Source organism: Rhinolophus sinicus, linkage group LG09 (assembly GCF_036562045.2).
Source record: "Rhinolophus sinicus isolate RSC01 linkage group LG09, ASM3656204v1, whole genome shotgun sequence".
NCBI lineage: Eukaryota > Metazoa > Chordata > Mammalia > Chiroptera > Rhinolophidae > Rhinolophus > Rhinolophus sinicus.
Window position 1 is genome coordinate 6,485,759 of NC_133758.1, and position 13,066 is coordinate 6,498,824.

The following is a 13,066-nucleotide window of genomic DNA, read 5'->3' on the forward strand; positions in this document are numbered from 1 at the left end:
GCAATGACCAGATTCATAATGTAATGTGATAAAGTTGCATTGCATACATTGATTCCAGCCCTTTAGCTTGTTTGTTTGTTTTAAGTGCCTTGTATACATTTTTTGTTATTATAAAGGCCAGTGCATTATCCTGCTTTAAATACTGGCTTATCTACAAAGCTCTTTTTCAAATGTCTATACGAAATAAATAATAGTTAGGCTTTTCTCCAAGCTTGTAAAGACAAAGAAAATTCTCATGTATTGAGAAATGTGATCACTCCTAATGAGAATTCATTAACTTGTATATCACAAGCTTTTCTGAAAATTTCTAGAGCAAATGTATATATAATCAAAGAGTGAGTAAGCATTTCATGTAATAGACCGTGAAATAATGTTAGCTTTCATAAGATTTTCCCTATGTGCAAATGATTCATTAATGTAAATAAATAGTCTGAGCATAAAGACAGAGTCACAAAGTCAGGATACTTTGGGCTGTCGAGAACAAAAGAAAAACAAGTATGACAAGTATGTTCTCTGCTTTACTTGTAACACATTTGAGAATTCAAGCATTTAACAAATACACACTTCCAAATAACACATATTTATGATAATAAAGGCTTACTATCTAAAATTATATTTCATATGCCACGCACGTGTCCAATAAATCATGATTACATATACTTAAGAAGACATTATGCCTCTGTGTAGATGTCTGATTTCACTATTCTTCCCAAATATTTCTAAATCCCCTTACTTAGTGTCATCTAACGTTTTTCTTTCTCTATTTTCCAGAGATCATAATATCTAAAAGATGGAACACTGAAAAAATGGGTGTTGGAATTTTGACCTGGAAAATATGGAAAACAAACTTAAATCAGGTTATGTTAGAAATGATGTTGTCAATGTAACTGAATAGACATAATTTATAGTAGGCAAAAAAATACATCAGAATTGGCAGGTCCATATGTTCAAATGATTCATTATTACTCATGGGTTTATGTGCCTTAATGGAGTGAATTATCTCATAATGCCACTTAATCATAAACTATTAAGAGTCTCCATGAGTGCATTGGGTTAATTTCATTCGAGTTTTAATCTGTTAAAAAAGAAAGAAAAAATAGATGAGACATTTCACTGAAATGCCAAAAGAAAATAAATAAAAAAATATGTATTATTTGTGACATCTACTATCTATTCTAACTTTGTATAACTTATTTTATTCTAGCAGTAACTTCTAGCATGTATGTGTCTTCTATAGTAAAAACAGCTTTCCTTTCCACTAAAAAATTAAAAATAGCCTTTATTTTAGCCATCGAATGGAAACTCTGAGTAAAGATGGCAAGTTCTTGGGTTATAAACTTGACTTTATAGATATATCTGAATCAACAGGTTATCTTCATCAAGAATAGTCTTTAGTAGAGTATAAATATGTTGTTTTCCCCTTAATTTATGACAAGAGTATGTAAAAAGTACCCCTGAAAGAGTAGTAAAAATAGATAGCATTTAAAAATATAGAGAGAGATATCTAATAATATACAGTCTTTTCCTTTTTAAAAAGGTTAATTAACAGAACTAAGGTCCCCAAAATGAGAATAACCAAAGGCAACAACACTTGATAGGCAAAAACATTTGTTACTTCACATCTGTACACTCAAGAGTATCAATTACTTACTGGGGTGACGTATGTTGGTTAATATCTGTATATAATGAGGAGTAGGATTAATTGCTGATTTGTGTTATTCCAGTTTAAATATAGCTTCCTCCTTTAAAGAGAACATAGCCATGCTATAAGAGAAGACTACTTTTGAAAACAAATTTCAAAAATTATTAAAGATTTTCATTCCTTATTTAAAAGATACATCTAGTCAGTTCATCATAGAAACCAAGAAAGCTAAATTTATCAGACAATTTTCTAATGATCAAAAAACAAGAACAAAATTTTCAGCCTCCTCAAAGCTTGCCAACAACTATCTTAGTAAGTAAGTCATCTTAATTTAAAATTTGCAACTTAAAGCATCTCCTAAATTATTTCCCGCTACACCAAAACATTCAGTTAAATTACCTCTCTACTCTAAGAATAGAGCCTGCATAGTTGGTCAGTTCCTGCTGATGAAGAATGTGGGCACAGCAGAAATCAGCTGTTTTGGTGACAATTCTTCATCAGTAATAACTAAACATAGGTGAAAGGACATTTATCTAGTGACATGTGAAAAAACTCATTGCCTCATTTAAAAAGACTGATTTTAGTTGCAATGTATAAATAGCTCTCTCTGGCTGTCAAATGTTCCTTTAGAATACACTGGTAGTAAGAAATAGCATTCTTACGAATTTTGTTTGTTTCACTTGTTCTGCTTGTTATGTAATGTTGTTTTTTTAATTCAAAATTAAGGAATTAGAAGAGTTTCAGCTAATGACAAGTATCCTAATTATATTTATATTGTCATATTGTAAGAATCACAACACATGAGCTTCTGCTATAATTTGCTATGATTGTAATAAAGCCTGACACTGTATAATACAACAGTGAGTTTTCAAACTGATATTCAGTTCCACTAACTCATTACAGAATATTCTTGAACAATCTAAGGGAATTAGAGCTCCACAATGAACAATTATACACATACTCATCAAGTATTTTGCCCATAAGTCTTCAAATTCATGAAGGACCGCCCCAATATCAAGGTCCTGTTGATTTGGCTACAGATCCCATCAAGATTATCTACTTTCCCAAGAAAGTCAAATGTTACCAGTTAAAATGTTAAGATATCTGGAAATATTTTATGGAGAAAATGAAAATTATACATTATATCTAAAATTAAGAATTCTCCAGAAACTTTGGAAAAAATTAGAAATGATAGGTACAAATAAATCCATTTCCTTAAAATTTGACTTCAAATTGTGAACAAACAAGCAAGAAGATATATGAGAGCTCCCTTTGTTAAATGTTTCTGCCCAGGTTATGGAGTAATCATTCAGAGGTATGGTGGGTTGACCCCTGGAGTCAGCCAATCCTGCATCCAAACCTAGCTCTTCACTGGCAAGCTTTGGGTCTTCCTTCTACCTCAATTTTCTCCTTTGAAAAATGGAAATGGTAAAAGAACAATCTCTTCAGGAGATTTTTGTGAGGAGTAAATAAAATAATACTTTTAAAGTGCTTAACATGGAGTTGAGAAAATCATAATTACTCAACATACTTTGGACAGGAATACACAATAAAAAATGAATGTGCACTACATTTTCAGTTGAAAATAGTGAAATAGATACCACTTCTACAAATAAAACTCAGCGTCTGTTCTCAAGATGCCATTGAACTTACTTGTATGTCCTTCAAGAGCAGAAAAGAGATTTACAAAAAGGAACTATTGTGTATCATTTGTCACTAAAGTGGAAGGGATTATAAAGTCCACTTAAAGAAGGCCCTCTATTTACTCATGAAGAAATAAGACAAAGATTGGTTTACTGACCAATAGGTTTCAAAGTGAGGGCAGGTCTGGAACAAAGGTTTTTGATGTCTTAGAATAGTGTTAATTTTTTTCCTCCCCAAACCATATTACCTTAAATCTAATCCTGAACTAAACCTTTTTGGAAAAGAATAGCATTAGTCTTTAGAATTTGTTTTTTCCAGAGGACTGTGTTAAGTGGAATTAAAACAAAACAAAACACTAATCCAGTGAATACAATAAAATTAATTGTATGTTCCAAGATTGCATTTTAAGGTTGTCCAGGTGTCTTTCTCTATAATCTTTTCCAAATAAGCAATCCAAAACTACACTGTGGTATACAAAATTTGACACGTGGTTATTGTAAAGCAAAGTACTGCTTCTTCATTCAAAATGACTTATATGCCTATACAAATAATCATTCAAAGAGAAATTAAAAATTTAAGACGTTTATAGATTAGTAATGAGCCATTTTATATAAGTTCATATTTAAATGTCAAAATATCATACAAAAAGAAGCGACATAGAAAAAGCCTAGACTAGATGCACAGAAATACTGGTAGGTTATGTAATGCCAACACTGAATAAGAACCCCATAAACGTGAAATGGACTCACAATTCTCCATAATTGGTCAAAAATCCACTGACATGATCTACAGAGCTGGGATCTGAGTTAGAAGGAGCTGACACAGGTCCATACATCAGCTCAACAAACAGTTCAGGAAACAATCACTGAATGTACACTCTGTGATAGGTACACACATATTAATTGGAACGTAAAGATCACTAGCTATTCACCAAAATGCCTTTGTCTTGTTCCTGGACACACAACTAGATGACATTTCCCAGTTTCCCTGATAGTTAGCTATAGTCATGTGACTCCATTTTAGCCAATGGTTATGGATGAGAATGTTTCAGGACACTTCCATGCTTGATCATAAAGTGCTTCTACACATATCCTTCTGCTATCATCTTCTGCTAGATAGAAGCCACACACAAACGCAAGGCCCTAAGACAGTATATCTCAAACCTTCCTGCCCATTAATACCATCCTTAAGGAGCCTTTTTAGACATTTTATTCCCTAATTTCCTTCCCCGTGAAATTTTAATACTCTGGATATACTATATATATGTTTACATACTGTGGCCTTTTTTGGGGGGACCACAGACTATTATAATATCTCAAATTGTTTTCACCCTTGCCCCCTTAAAAAATCTATTTTACCCCTGTGGATGATATGGCCCATGTTGAGAATGCACGCCCAGGAGAATCATGAAATGGCAGAATGCAAGGTTTCAGCATCCAAGTTAGATGACGATAGGAGCGCAATATAAATTCCAGTATGTTGACTCATTACACATTTTGGGTCCAATGCGTTATAGCAGTTTAGTCTGTCCTAAGAAATATGAATGTTTTAAAATGTGTTTATAGAAAGTTTAATCATATGTTTTGCCTGTTTAGCTAAAGAATCCAATAGTTGGCAAAAGTCAAGAGCAAACCGTAAAGCCCCTACTATTCAAAACAAAACAAACAAAATTCCCTAGATAATGCACTAGTGACTTACAGATGATATTCCCCTTTAAAAGATAAAGTCTACTCACAAGGTCGTTAGGATGTTGGTGTATCCATTCAATCACAGACCTCTCTCCAAAACAGACATAAGAGTGGGGTAATGAGGGGCTTAATTACTAAATAACCTCATTAATCTCACTGTCCTTGGAGCTGTCTCTCTAGAAAACTACTCATCATTTTATAGGATATCCAAAGGCCAGATATTTCTTACTTTGTACACATAGCATAAAGCATAATAATAAAAATATTCTGCAGTCCAAATAGTCCACTTTCATGTTTCCACAAAAATACAAAAGCTTATCAAAATGAAATAAAGTTAGAACCCTCAAAGTTCGCATTTACATTAATTAGTTTTCAAATGTAAAATGTAACATTTTACATAATTATGTAATGCAAAATAACTTATTTTAAAATTTTAAATTGTATGATATAAACACAACGAATGCTGCCTGAATATAAATTGCCCTCTGATATATTTAATTAGGTAATATAAATTCTTATTACTTTCAACAATTAAATTTCTGTTGTTTCCTTCCAACCATTTTAATTTTTCAAATATATAAGCAACTGAAGGTTCAGTTGAAATTCTGTCAAGTAATGACAATTTATGCCCTTTTTTTTTTAATTGGAAGAGAGGGATGGCAGATTTCCCAATTCATCTATTATGGCTTCATGAGTGTGAAAAACAACCAGCTTAATAGCATGTGTCACTTAAGGGACCAGACTTATTGAATAAAAGCAATTTCTTCAAGTATATAGTAGTGGTATTAGATTAAAAGAAGCAGAATAAAAATCTTTTTCCTATTATACAAAAGTGGTGTCAGATTAAAATAAGCATTAAAAAAATCTCTAACCAAGAATTTGTATTATGACTAAGAAACTTGATACTCTTAAAAAAATAAAATTGTAAAACCTACTTACATATCAAGGTGTCCGAATTATTGAAATGTAAAAAAAAAAGCACTAAATGTATTGATCGTGCCTCTAAATGAGATGTGGTACAAAGTAAAATCAGAATAATTGAAGGGTTCTCTAGCAGCAGAAATGAGATAAACTTTTCAAATAAATCACTTGTTCATTTGAAATAAATGTCTGTGCATCTACAATTGCTATGGTACCTTGTGTGTCCTATAAATTACTTGGCATTGCACCTTAATAATATTTAATTCTTAGTCTGGCTTTCCTAATGCAACATCCCTACATTTAACCTAAGAGCCATTTGTGAAAGTAGAAAATTACAGTATCCACCCAAAATGCGAATTCCTGGCGATTTTCAAAGGAAATCCCTCTGTCGATGCTACATTTGGACCCTTCCATTTACCCAATGTGCCAGTTATGGCACGTGGCTTCCATGATGCCTTCACATAGATTTAGCAAGTTATTCCCCAGCAGACACAGAGTGGGGGAACAGAGCCCATGACACGAAGAATGTGGCACAACCTTCATTTCAGCCCTGGTTCAGGTAACCTTCAGCAGAACCCAACCTGCAGGGCCACATGTAACAAACATGAACGCGTGTCTCGTTCACTCATGCATCACCGTTCGGCCACGGTGCCATTCACGGATTCTCTTCCTTGTGACGTTTACGATTAATGATCTATCGTATATCAAATTAGTAAGGGAGTAAGTCAGGAAGTTCTGCCTTAACTAGCATCCTTAGAATACCTGCTCTAAAGAATAGCCTATAAAAAAGGCTGATACATCTTACATACTTATCTAGTTGTTAGTCAAAGTATCTGGGCCCCTTAGAGACGGCTTTGCCCTATGGTTGCCTATAGACCTTTCCAGCAAGGTCCGTGATGATCAAAATCCCATTCTTTGAAACTTCTGATGACAGAAGAAAAAGGAGAGAACAACAAAGTGAAAAACATACACCAAAGAATCTAATGCTGCTATAGATGGTAGTGTGATTACTGTTTTGATTTGTACAACTGTGTGGTGATTATAGCAATACATTTTGCCATAATATTAAAGATATGAGTAGGGTCAATTTGGTGATTTGAGATATATTACCTGCACGCTCACACATACAATTTGTTCACTTTTCATAGCCAAATTACGTTCCATATAAGCCACCTCTACTTGGTCTAAAAACGGTAGACTAAGGAAATTTTATCAAATTATTAGAAACTCATTCTCTCAGATACTAAGAGACTCTGGAGGTGTTTGAGAATTTAAAATCAGATGAAGTTGATGAAATGGACCCGTTAACTTGCAGAAATTGTTAAGCAAGATGGAAAAGACTTTAGGTTGAGACACTGACTTAACCACTGCACTGTTTTCAATGCTTAACAGACTCGGGTCTTCCGGTGTTTCTGCCCTGCAGAGGGGGAAACTGAAGCTTCCAGGAGTCCGCCAGCAGGGACTGCCCTAAAAGCCATTTTTTGTCCCCAGTAAAACCAATGCAAATGTAGTCTGTTGAAAAACTCAGCAGAAGGATAAAATTGTTCCATTTCAGGTAGAAAACTCTTTATACAGACTATCCATCCATTTGCTCAAAACGGAATTTTTTAGTTCTGTGAGATACTGAAGGTTGAAATGAAGGCTTTACTAGCTTTGACACCCAGCTGTGTGGAAGTTCGGAGAGAAAAGGCCTCTGATGGGCCCTATTTTATGCTCCAATTTTTAAAACTTCTGTTCTAATCCAAAAAAAGTGGACATGGAGTTTGTAGGTGTGAAAAATATATAACTTTATATCTACTAATCTTTAGTTGTGATGATTTAAAATATATTTGATTTAAACCCTAAATAACTCATTGGGCACAAATGCCTAATCTTCCAGCTGATCTGTTGTATTGCTCCCGTCACCACCACCTGAAGACACCTGTCCTGCTACTTCATCATGACCTCCAGCCCTTCACCCTGTAATTTCTCCACCACTTATTACTATTGAGCTTAGAAACCACGATTCATCATTTCAACTACTTTCTTGTCCTACAATAACCTATTGCTCCCCTCTACCCAAAATCCACCTGCCCAGAAATATATCAGTTTCACTGTTGAAAGAAAAAGATCCCAGCATCCCCATGTCTGGTCTTCCTCCCATCTTATTGCAATAGAAGAGGTGACCCCCTCCTATTGCAGCCAATTCAGAAAACCTGAATTATTGTTTCTCTTTTCTGCCATAATTTCAAACTCTACCTCCTTACTCATCAGCGTTAAAAAGGTTCACGACCCTAATAAAAATAAAAAAAATTACTCCACTACCCAATATAATCATTATTCTCATTTTGTGAAATTTCCCAGTCAAGTATTTTAAATAGTCTTTAACAGTTTCTTCATTCTTTTCCCCTTTCCCTCCAATCTATTCCTGTTCCATCCCAATCTGGCTTCTGTCCCCTGTTACCATTCTGAAAAGCTCTCTCCAACTAGCTCATCAACTACCATGTCACTAACTGTTGAAACAGATATGTAAAAAAGGCAGTGCCACAAAGACAGTCATTATATAATGAGATTTAATAAGTCATTTATGGAAATGCTGGCAATCATAGTCATTATGGAAATATTTTCATACTACCTTTGGTATTCATGACTTGTACGTGAAATAACACTCAGACATTTACTATCTTTAAGTCAACTGAACAATTATGTCTATTGTAGTTGTTCTAAAAGATAATTATTTTCAACTTAGCTCCTATCTCCTTTAAAATTATACTGTTTTTTAATATTAGATATCAAAGAACAAATAGAACATTTAAAATCTGTTTTGCCCTAATGTATGTTTTTTAAATAATTATACATGTTTGGTCTCATAATCTAATTCAGCAATTCTGGTCCAAAGAAACAAACAAACAAACAAACAAAAAACATTTTAAAAAGCAGATGCACACATAATTTTAAATATGGAACCATATTTGATGGAACAGTTTAAAATTTTTCTTTAAATATATTTATATTCTTTTGTTAGTTACCTTTCCATGTTAGATTTAGAAACTTTCCTAGCCCTTATACGTGTAAAACTAATCTACACTGATAGTTATTATTATAGCCAATATTTAAGAAAATACCATGAAATATTCCTGTACTGTCTTTCTTACCACATGTTAGCAAAAACCATAATATATCCATCTTGGCTTTCTTTCTTTTCATCCTGATTTTTCATCCAATTTTAATAATATTTTGATAATATATTATGCCTGTCAATGAAAACTCTAAAATTAATTTGTAAATGTCATATCAATCAGAATATTTCTGAGGATTTGTTTATAAAAAGCAATGTGTGAAGTAATATGTCGGTGTATTATTAATCCAGTCTTTAAAAAATGTCTCCTAGATTTTGTGTAGCTAACACAACCCCAAACAACTGAACGATTCGAACGAATAGGTGTCCCCTGTAATGATGCACCCCGATTTAACTGCTCATCAGTGGGCTTTGAGGTAGGGGGATGCCAACTGATTGGGAGCTATGTTTAAGGAGCGCTGAGGTATCTTCCAGACACACATTGGCCCCACTACATAAACATCACTGCTGCTTCTGTGAATTAGCAATCAAATGTAAATACTACAAATACAAGATGAAATACTCAATGCAATAGCCTGGGGAAGTACTGACACATAATAGATGCTCATCAAACAAGAACAGAGATGCTACCAACAATATAAAAGGGAAAAAAACAACTCAAAGGAGGAAAAAGCACCTGGAGGAAGCTTACCTGAGAGGAGGTTCAGAGGGAGGAGGAAAACAGCTACTTGCTGCATCAACGCTCTTCCACACCCATCTGCACTTCACTTCCAAGGCTATTTATGGGTATTCTGGTGGGTGTGGCATTGTAATTGTTAAAATCAAAAACAAATGGAGGCTCAAACATTCCACGCAGACAAAACCAAGTCAGTCATGCAAACAAAGTGTAATTCAGTTTACAGTGCTAGACGAAGCTGACCTGACTCATTTTTTGCTGATGCCTCTGGAAATCATGAGGAAAACTTATACCGTTTCCCAAAATGGATAAGAGGTAACCACTAGTGTCCTATCCTTTAAGGAAATTCTAATATAGCCAATCACTGTGAAGAATAAACAGGTCCCGCCTCCTTGCTCTAGAAGCTGCTTTGTAACTATATAATCCTGAGCCTCATTCCATGTTGGCTTTGAGTGTTCCTGGTTTGTGAACTGTCATTTGGTGTGCGCACGATAAACTTTTATCACCGTGTTTCCCTGAAAATAAGACCTAGCAGGACCATCAGCTCTAATGTGTCTTTTGGAGCAAAAATTAATATAAGACACGGTTTATTTTACTATAATATAAGACGGGTCTTTAATATCATATCATATCATATCAATATAATATAAGACCGGATATTATATTAATTTTTGCTGCAAAAGATGCATTAGAGCTGATTGTCTGGCTAGGTCTTATTTTCGGAGAAATAGGGTAATTCCTACTTTGGTGATTCATTGGTTTTACTTTTGCTATATCTGAACTGTTGCCTTTTGCTATGTCTGAACTGTGTGGCTACATATTCTTAGGTTAGCTATGCACTGAGCAGAAGGGCAGGGTCTCATTTTGAAGTCATTCATTGTCATCATTTGGGGAAGATACTTGCTCGGTGAGAAGGAAGAAACTGGTGAAATGAACTTCAGTTTGGTGAAACCTTGGCTGTCTGGGCCGTTGGGATGGGGGAGACCTATGAAAGTGCATCCAGGATATAGGAATGAGATGGGTAGTTGCTGGATGCATGCAAATTTGGGCTTTCCCCCCCTTTTGGGCTTGCAGTGGTACTATACCCTGGCTACGCATTACAATCACATGGGCATGAGGGTGGGGCAGGGAGTGGGGGTGGGAACAGTGGGTGTGGAGGGGAGTGAGGCTTGGGGGAGGGAGCCTGGAGGGTAAAGGGGCGTATCAAAAATAATGATACCCTGCAGCAGGCCGGACTGATTTAATCAAGCTGTCTGTTGTGTGGCATCTGAGTATTCCTGATTCTTGCCACGTGATTTGAATGTGAAGCTGGGGTCGGGAACCAATGGGGTATAACCCACTTCTGTCAGAGAGGCTGTGGCTATACATGTATAGGATGGAAAGACCTAATGGAATGGTTATCCACAGCAGAATAAGAGAACTGCCATTTGGGGGAACATTTCTTATTCCTGATTGTCCATGCATCCTTTCTGAGCACCTTAGCATCCTGTGTGACCTCCAGACCAGCAGCAGGAGCCGTATCACATGGGAACCTGTTAGAAATGCCAGTATCAGACAGGCCCCAACACAGACCTCCATAATCAGCAAATCTGGGGTGGGGACCAGTAATCAGGGCTTTAACAAACCTTCTGGGAGCTACTAGCAACTCACTAACACTTGAGAAACATTGGCATCAGAGAGGTGTTGTTACAACTCAGTTAAGTTAAAGGGTGGGGGGTGGTCAAGATAATTTATTTCTCTGCTGCTTGAGAAGTGTCTTCTGTGGACTAGCCTGGGCCAGCATGCAGATGGCAGTGGGAACTCAGTAAGAGGCCAAGGCTCGGGGACGTGGATGGGTAGTCAGGTGACCTACCTGCTTCCTCTCACAGGGATGTTTTCTCTCCCATTTGAAAACCTGTGAATCCAGCCTGTTTTGATTTGCACTTTTATTGAGGTCTCCAACCACATCTGGGTGTGTAAGGAAAATGTGGGGAGAGTCAGGAGAAAAACGTGGGGAGAGTCAGGTACTTCCTAACTCTCTTTCTCATCTCAGATTTATCAAGATCTGGCCTACCACATTGTCAGACACATCTCACATATTTGGTATGTAGCTCAACAAGTCTGTGTGTAAAAAGAAAAAAATGTAATGTGTGTGTGTGTGTGTGTGTGTGCATATTTCTATTGTGTGCACATATGTGGCAAACAAAATGGTTGGGCATATTCTTACATAACTGGTGTCACCCTGCCCATTTTCTACTTGAAGTGAGATTATTTTCAGGTTGTATCCCAATAACAATAACTGATTATAGTGTAGAACATTTGGAATAAACAAAGAGAAAGATACAGAGCAAAACATAGCCATTCTTAGGTAAAGCAGTAATGAACAAGTATTTTACAGAGGATGCTAACAGAAAGCTTCCAAAATAATAATTTGACACAGACTTGCTAATTAAAGAGACTAAGCTGTATCATTAGCATACACAGAAAAGAATCTGAATCGATGAATCAAGTACTTAAAACAAGTATAATTTCAGTGTAAATAATTTGGACAGAGAGGAACAACAGGCTCCAAAGAGAAAGCAACTAGAAAAGGTCACACCATGACAATTCCTTTTGCTACACTGGTATAGCCACCAGATGCTTCAAGGGGAGTAGTTAGGAGATTACTTTAGATGACGCCATGCCTGCTTTTTTTATGCTTTCCCCACCATGTCCACAGCACATGAACCTTTGCTGAGCATGTCTCCTCCCTCGTCTCACCAGCAGTCATCACATCCTTCCTGGGAATTCTGTCACCAACCCAAGGACTTGTGAGGTAGTGGACACAGATGGTAGTATCTCAGAACCTTGGCTTTCTTCCAAGTATCTCTGCCCCAGAGCCACTGCTCTCCCCCGTCCTGAGATAATTTAAATGATCTCATAGAAAGGAAAATTCATGCTTTTCAAGAAACTTGCTTTCCCCCAAGTAGTACAAACCTTACCGGAGGTAAATGAGTCCTTGTTCTTACTCACCTGGTGTGGGATGCTCTTCGATGGCTCTTTTCCAGGTAGCGCTCTACTTTCATCTTTCTGATCTCAATCTGAACCTTCCTTTCCCAGGAGGAAGCAACGACATGAATCTACTAATTTGCAGCATTTAGCAGAGTTGCCATCATCGACTGTCGGTGTTTTGATCTGAGTGCAGGCTTCATGAGGGCAGCTCTTACACTGCGTGTCTCGCCAGGCTTATGCCCCATATCTACACTGGGTGTGTCTGAAACACACAGCAACTCGGCTATCTCCACATCCATTCCAGATCCCTCCTAGTTTACCCTCTTGGAATGCTAACCAGCTACGTTTTCCTGAGTCTTTAGAGCTCCAGATAAGATTTAGATGCCGGAAAAGAGAGGCACTCAAACGAGGCCTGGACTTGGAGCTGATTTCGGTGGGAAAAGAGGCCATGAGGAGTTATGGAGCCA

General features: G+C 36.4%; 1 protein-coding gene and 1 long non-coding RNA gene across 3 annotated transcripts in view; one reads left to right on the forward strand and one right to left on the reverse strand.

The window, feature by feature from the left end:
- Nucleotides 1-13,066, forward strand: part of LOC141573127 (uncharacterized) — a 339,255-nt gene that overhangs the window by 197,744 nt on the left and 128,445 nt on the right. The window lies entirely within an intron of this gene.
- Nucleotides 1-13,066, reverse strand: part of CCDC102B (coiled-coil domain containing 102B) — a 199,622-nt gene that overhangs the window by 93,360 nt on the left and 93,196 nt on the right. The gene's annotated exons all lie outside the window — the stretch shown is intronic.